Below are 7,489 nucleotides of genomic sequence, written 5' to 3'. Positions count from 1 at the left end.
ACGCTGTGCTTTAATCGTGTTTGTGATACAAGGTGCATTTAGGAGCTTGGACTGGAAAAGGGTACTAAAAGCGTGGATTTGATGCTCTGAAGTCACCAAGGCAAGGGACGGACCCCATGGGACCGAGATTGAAGAAACTACATGCCAAAGATTCGAGAAAATCAGGCCACTCATGTTAAATGGGCCCGAAAATCATCCATAATGCAAGATCATAGGGTTCCCCTTATCCATTCGGCTCGAAACTTCAAATGTGTCCTAAGGACCATAAATTAATCGTATGCATCAAATTTCAGCCATTGGATCCTTGTGAAAGTGGCCCAACGGACAGAATAGCCCCTAAAATCTTGATTTGGGGCTCGCTTGGTATCTGGAAATGCTTCAATTTTGGTCCCAACACTTTAATTTAGATGACAAAACGGATGGACAGAGCAGATTTTGTAATATACAACGCGATGTACCCCACATGGGACCTGCGTGCATGGTGCATAAGTGCACCAGCCGTGCACCGAAACTACAAAAAATCGGTCGGCGTTGCGCTGACAAATAATTTCTAAAAAAAACCTCCAGTGTCCGCACCATGCCGACCATTTTTGTGTAGTGGGTGTGAGACCCATATCCTAGCCTGTATTGTTCTATAGGCTTTTGCGGTCCTTCTGGTCGAATTCTAGTGACTCACGATCTATAACCGGTGTTTGCGTGCAATCCTGAATCATATCCCATATTCCAGAGTTGGCTTGACCCAAGACTTATACCTTAGTGACTGTGCCATCGCCGCGGTTCCGACGCAGCGTCTCCCGCGCCGAGGTAATACCAGAGCCAAGAGATGTGGGCCCGCATTCAGTTCGAGGAAAATGCGACATTTTGTAATCCCAAGAGTATCCATCATATCAATGACCTCACTTGTCAAAGTACACTCATCATTCAACCCATTACTCTATCCCATCCCCAAGTACAAAAGCAATCCTAAAAAGTCAACTTTCCATCACTTCACCCATCCCTCTCCCCATCACTCCATCACTCACACCCATCCATCCTCTCTCTCTCTCTCTCTCATTTTCTCTATTTTTCAAGCAAGCAACCCACGTCCAAGCTCCAAGCTCCATGGATAAAGCTTGTGTGGCTCACCTTCCTACCGCCCAATCTTACCATCTAAAGTTCATCTCAATCGTTGAATCGCACCCCTTGGAGCTCTAGATCGCATTGGCAGAAGAAGGAAGAGGAGATCGATGGTGGGTGATATTGTATTTACCCTTGTATGATTTAAGGGCCCACATTAGTGGGACCCATCTTGATGTACGCATTGTATAGAGAGGGCCCATAGTGGCGAGGTCCCTCCCCTTCTCTCTCTCTCTCTCTCTCTCTCTCTCCCTTTGATGCCGAGTGGCCCACCTGATGCGTGTGATTTATCCACACCATCCATCACGGTGGAGCCCACCTTGATGTATGTCTTTCTCCACACTGTCCAGAACGTCTGGACGGTGCTGGACTGTTTTGGACGGTACGTGGGCCACACTGATGTATATGTTTTATACCCGCACTAGCCAGCTGTGGGGCCCACTTTGATGTATGTGCGTATACCCTAACCGTCCATCTATTTTCTGTGAAGTGATGTGTGGGACCCACCTGGAGTATAGCTTCATCCAAGCTGTCCATTTGCCTGGCCCAGCGTCCTGTAGTTACAGCTGATATATGTGACATTAGCAAGCTGCGGTCCCACCGTGAAGTATGTTTTATATCCACACCGTCCATCATCTACTAGACAAGGGTTGGACACTGCTGGGCCACCCACGTGGCACTACACCATGATATATGTATTTTATCCTGGCCATCCACCTTCCAGATGGTGCTAGATGTGGACAACAGCTTGGTACGTGTGTGATATCCACATTGTCCATTCATGAGGGCCCGCTGTGATGCACGTATGGCACTCACCTGACATGTGTGTGAAGCCCACCTTGATGTATGTGTTTTATACACACCGTCCAACGTCCAGGGTCTGGACGTTGGACCTCTTTAAAAATATATATATATATAATATAATATAATTTTATATTATATAGTATTGCATGTGGTGGGCCCCATGTGGGACCCACCCACTAAACGGATTGGCTGGGTACATCACACCAGCTATTTAGCTGCTGAGTGATGTCACCAAGCTTTGAGGGTGCCACCATGGTATGTGTTTCATCCCACCATCGATTTGGACGGTGGGGACAACCGTGATGTATATGTTTTATTCGCATTGTCCAGATGGGATGGTGGGCCCTCCCACGATGTATGTATTAGATCCAAACCGTCCGTCCATTATGGCCCATTGGTGTGGCCCATTAATGCAGCCACTTGTCATATATTAGGCCCGTATGAGCGACCCATTGTGATATATTTTTGGGCCATGCGTTGAGGACCATTGTGATATATTTTTTGACTCGTATGATGAGGCCCATTATGATGTATTTTCAACCCATTTGGTAAGGCCCATTGTGATGTATTCTTCCGGCCCATATATTGTGACCCATTTGACATACATGGGGCCCATGTATTATGGCCCATTGTGATGTACATGAGGTCCATGAGCGAGGCCCAATGTGATGCATATGTATCGCATAAGTGAGGCCCATCATGATGTGTATTAGGCCCTTGAGAGAGGCCCATGGTGATGTATATTGGGCCATTGTGTGAGGCCATGGGCCCACTATACGTTTGGCTGTATGTGGGCCACTCATTGGGAGCAATGATGGTTAAATGTTCACATTAATGGGCAATGATGGTTAAATGTCCACATTGTGACCTTCCCTTAGGCCGATTGTCGAGGCCAATTATTGAGGCCCATTCCGATTGTTGAGGCCGATTATTGATGCTGATTATCAGTGCTGGTTGTTGATACCGATTATGAGTATTTGACAGCATAACATCATGATACATGCCCATATGCATTATCTACATGTTTATTATGAGATGTGGTTCACCATTACATATGTCATTGAGTAGGTTTTTATTAGACTCCCTGATAGGCGGAGATTTCTCACTTAAGCGCACGATATTCACAGGATTGATGTATGACTAGATTGTATGACTCATGCATCTTGCATTTTGGGATATGACTATTATACGCCCTAGTGACATCAAGGTCGTAGCCTCCACAGGCATATTGTGGATGACCAAATGGGACACCGAAAATCTATTACTAGCATCTGGTCACCATAGATGACCCTAGGTGAAAATTCCTAAACCTCTGAGGCCAGAAGATGCCCTAACGTTGAGACCGAGTGGATACATGAGCGCCCGAGTGCCAAATATCGGTAGGCCACATTTTCCACTGTGTCGTGGTCTGCTGGGAAGGGGTAGTGGCCTTACCCGACTGAGAGCAGTGGGCAGAGCTAGGCTGAGTTTAACCAGCTCGTGATTGGGTCCGCTATCGACATGTCGAGTAGATATTGGTTAACTACTGGCCAGGCAGATAGTGAGGTCTCTTCTACTTACATGGTTGCACGTCCAGTGGGCGGTGATTGCATGTAGAGTGTACTAGACCTCGATACTGATCCCAGAGATGTACAATACTGATACGTGGACATATTGAGCAGAGTTGCATATTCATTCATTCACTATCTACTCGGGCTGGTGGTGCGCAACCAATTGTTATGTACCTTCGTATTGGCAAGGATTTCGGTTAGGGCGTGCGACTAACCTGAGATCAGGAGTCTACTACATTGAGTCTGGTTATCCAAATTTAGGTAGGGGAGTGGTTTGGATAGAAGTCCCTTGTGATGGACCCCATAGCCTACGATACTACGTGCTATTTTCCCGACTTCACTTTAGCTTTATCATTTTATTCGCACTACATATTGCATTGCATCCGCAACATTTAGCATTCTAGGTTGCCATGTTTCTGTATTGATATGGCCCTTAGCATTCATGCCTTACATCGCATAGCCTTAGTACGACTAATGACACTCATGGACTTATCAGTATAGTGCCATTAGTATATTTTCGCTTACTTCGATATTTTGTGATTCATGATCTTGCCAGTATTTTTGACATAATATGATTATGGCGTTGTATTTGTGTACTTCGCACTTATCTTGCGCATACGCTTTCACCATCCTCTAAGCTTTCTATAAGCTTATGCACGATGATGCGTGTAGGTGATGTTAGGTTGCAGCAACTTGGAGCTTGGAGCATGTAACTGACTTTTGGAGCTTTAATTTCGATATATGTATTTCTCTTTTAGCATTGTATTTAGATGTTTGTATTAGTGGATATGTGATGTTGATGTTGCCTTTGTGATTTGTGTAAAATTGTTGTTATGCTTATTACGAGATAAAAGTACATTGGAAAAATCCTCCTTGTATGATCCCAGAATCGGAATCTAGCGTATGGACGCTGGGAGCTGAGAATGGGGTACTACGGAGGCTGTCGGCACTGGATTCAGCGATCGAGAATTTTGTGAACCCGGTTTCCGAGTTTGGGGCGTGACAGTAGGGCTTACCCATCATCCAAATTAGTGATTTGAACCGTCCATTTACTTCAGAGAGGGGGTATGATGCTCACCTAGGTATCCTTTTGGCCCTATACACGCGTACACACGTGGATCATTGGAAAACGCAGGATGAACAGTGCGTTGATTTAATACAGTGGACCACACCAAAACTCGACCAAAACCACTCCTTTCCGACTGAAATTTTGCCAGGACTCCAATAAACGGGGTGAATTTCTCTAAAAATATCACCACGGGCCCCATCGAACACGTCAGCGCAGTACGTGCGAAAGGAAAACGTCCGGACATGTCCGAGATTTTCGGGAGGTTGTGGCCCACCATCTCTGATTGGTTGGCTGATCCAAACCGTTCAGACGATGCTCAGGCCAAGGCAAACCCTAGTTAAGAAGAAAGAAAGGGGTTTGGACAGTAAGCATTCTGAAACTTGCGACCAAACGCAACTTAGTTGCGTTTTTCTTTTGCGGATGCGTAAAAGTTACGTGTGCACACAACAGTCTTTCTTCATTCTAGTCTCTCCATTGATTGGAAATCCCTATAAAAGAGAGAGAGAGAGAGAGAGAGAGAGAGAGAGAGGCGGCTAGTAAGGGGGGATTAATCCTTTTGGACATGGAAACGGGCAGCCGTGGAGGCCATGCATGTGGAGAGAGAGAGAGAGAGAGAGAGAGAGAGAGAGAGAGAGAGAGAGAGTTTGGAGTTTTCTTCTTCTTTTATCCTACTTTTTATTATTTTTTTGAGAGGTTTTAGTTAATCAAAACTATGGTTGACTAAACCTCTTAGCTAGGGCTAAGAGGTGAAGCTTGTGGTGTGATGGGAAAGATTCTATGGGCTTGGATTCATGTTTATGAACTGATTTTGATTATAATTGATTATTAGGAATGCTTTCAGTTTTTAATGGTTTGTTGTGACTGAAATTACAATGGATCTGCGATAGCTTTGAGCATGTTCTTAGCATTATAGGGTTTGAGAATTTGGGAACCCTGTTGTTCACCATCGTCTCCTGTGCATGATTGGATGACAGAACCCTTCCTAATGTTCATAAATTTCTTAGATTGGATGTGGATTGGTTAAAATTCTGTTGTTTGCTTTGTCTCATAGGCATGGTTTTGTGATGGAATTAAGCCGAATTTACACCCTTTTCATCTCTTAAAAACTAGATCAAAATGAAGTTCATATTTGATTTTTTAATGTAATATCTTCCAACTGGATGAAGATGGGACTCTAAGTCCAGTTGTGTTCTTGAATCAAGCATAGATCTCCCTGATTACTACAAGTGGATCCTTGACACCCTAGTTCACTACCTTTGAATTTCACGAGTTTTGGTTAAATAAATTTACAATTATTCCCTTCATTTTACTTGATTTAGATTACATCTTCGCCTAGTCCTAATTCTAGTTACTTTCAGAATACGTACAAGGTTCAGCCCCTGTGGATTCAACCTCGGTCTTACTGAGATTATTACTACATTGCAACCCTATACTTGGGGTGTGAACATACATACATATAATTAAACATTTAATCACATAAGTATAATGTGAGACCTGACCCGAGTCTACATGTGTGCATGTGTGTGTGTGAGTATGCATTCCATCCATTTTGGTCCCACGGTTCTACCCGTCAAATTTCGGCGACCCACGACCCTCGGATTGTGTTTGCGGTCATCCTTGAGTCCGGCCATGTAGGCTCGACTCGGATCGATCGTCGCCGCGATTCTAACGCCGCGTCTCGTGCGTAAATCTGATGTGTCCATCAAAAGTTGTAGGCCGTACATTATTTGGGCCATCGATCATGATATGGGGCCCACTTTACTCATGTGTACGTTTTTTCATGTGGTCCCACCCTAGGTTCCATGTGCCTAAACTAGTCTAGTGCTTACCCTACCCTACACCTCCCTATTGCTAGCAATGATAGAAGTTCTCTAACCTAGGCAAGGATAGCCTCTTTTGTCGAAACTCATGATGTGTTGATCTAACCCAAGTCCTCTTTTCTAGTAAAAATCTGAATTTTTCTCTTTTCAAGAGAGAAAACTCATCATTCTCCTCCTCTTTCTAGAAATCCCATCATTTCTTTGCTATACCTCTCCCATTCCTCCTCTTTCTCTCCCTCATTCTCTCATTCTCCTCTCCTCCTAGCAAAAACTTTCAGCCCCTTTCTCCCCTTTTCTATTATCTTCTGTATGTCCTTTTAAACCTGATGTAAACTTGTAAAAGTTCAAATTTATAATGGATTTTGTGATGTGTGCCTTGTTATTCTCAGATATACTTGCTGTGATCTTAGGTATGCTCGTATTAGAAATGATTACACTATTATGAAAATCCTCCTTGTACAATCCCAGGTTTGGAACCTATCTCACGAACCGAGAATAGGGTACTACGGAGGCTGTTGTGGCCAGAACCGGCCATCAGGTTCCTTGTGAGTCCGGTTACCAAGTCTCGGGTGTGACATATAATTAAATAAGTGTTCAAATATAATCCCAAACACAAACACGTATAGTGATTCAATTTTCCTACTCCACTCTCGGTAGGCGCACTCAGACCATGAGTGTATCAGATTTCACTATCGGAGGTTATAAATCAGGTTAACCTCTAACCTTTACAATCTTATACAATGATTGGTTCTTACAACAGACTTTATGTGGTTTTCTATAAACTCGCCATGAACCTCGATCTTACACAAGAATTTACTGACATACATTCCCGTCGTAGGCTCCCATAAGAGAATTTAGTTAGTTTTTTATCGGCTAACCAACACCCTCGGTCGTAATCCAAGGACCAATGTTTACTCCCGTCAGAGGCTCACACGGATATTAACATGTACGCACCCATGTTCGGTATGGTTAGCCCTACACAAGAGCCAAATTTAGGTCCTACATAAGAACCTAGATTTATGCCCTACACAATAGCCAAGGTCTTACAAAAGAACCTAGGTCGAGTTTAGTAATTCAAAATCTATACTCAATTCTACACGAGGAAGAAGTTCAAAAAGACTCTTAAAATT

This window comes from Magnolia sinica, chromosome 9, assembly GCF_029962835.1.
Source record: "Magnolia sinica isolate HGM2019 chromosome 9, MsV1, whole genome shotgun sequence".
Lineage (NCBI taxonomy): Eukaryota > Viridiplantae > Streptophyta > Magnoliopsida > Magnoliales > Magnoliaceae > Magnolia > Magnolia sinica.
This window is presented reverse-complemented; position numbering follows the sequence as displayed.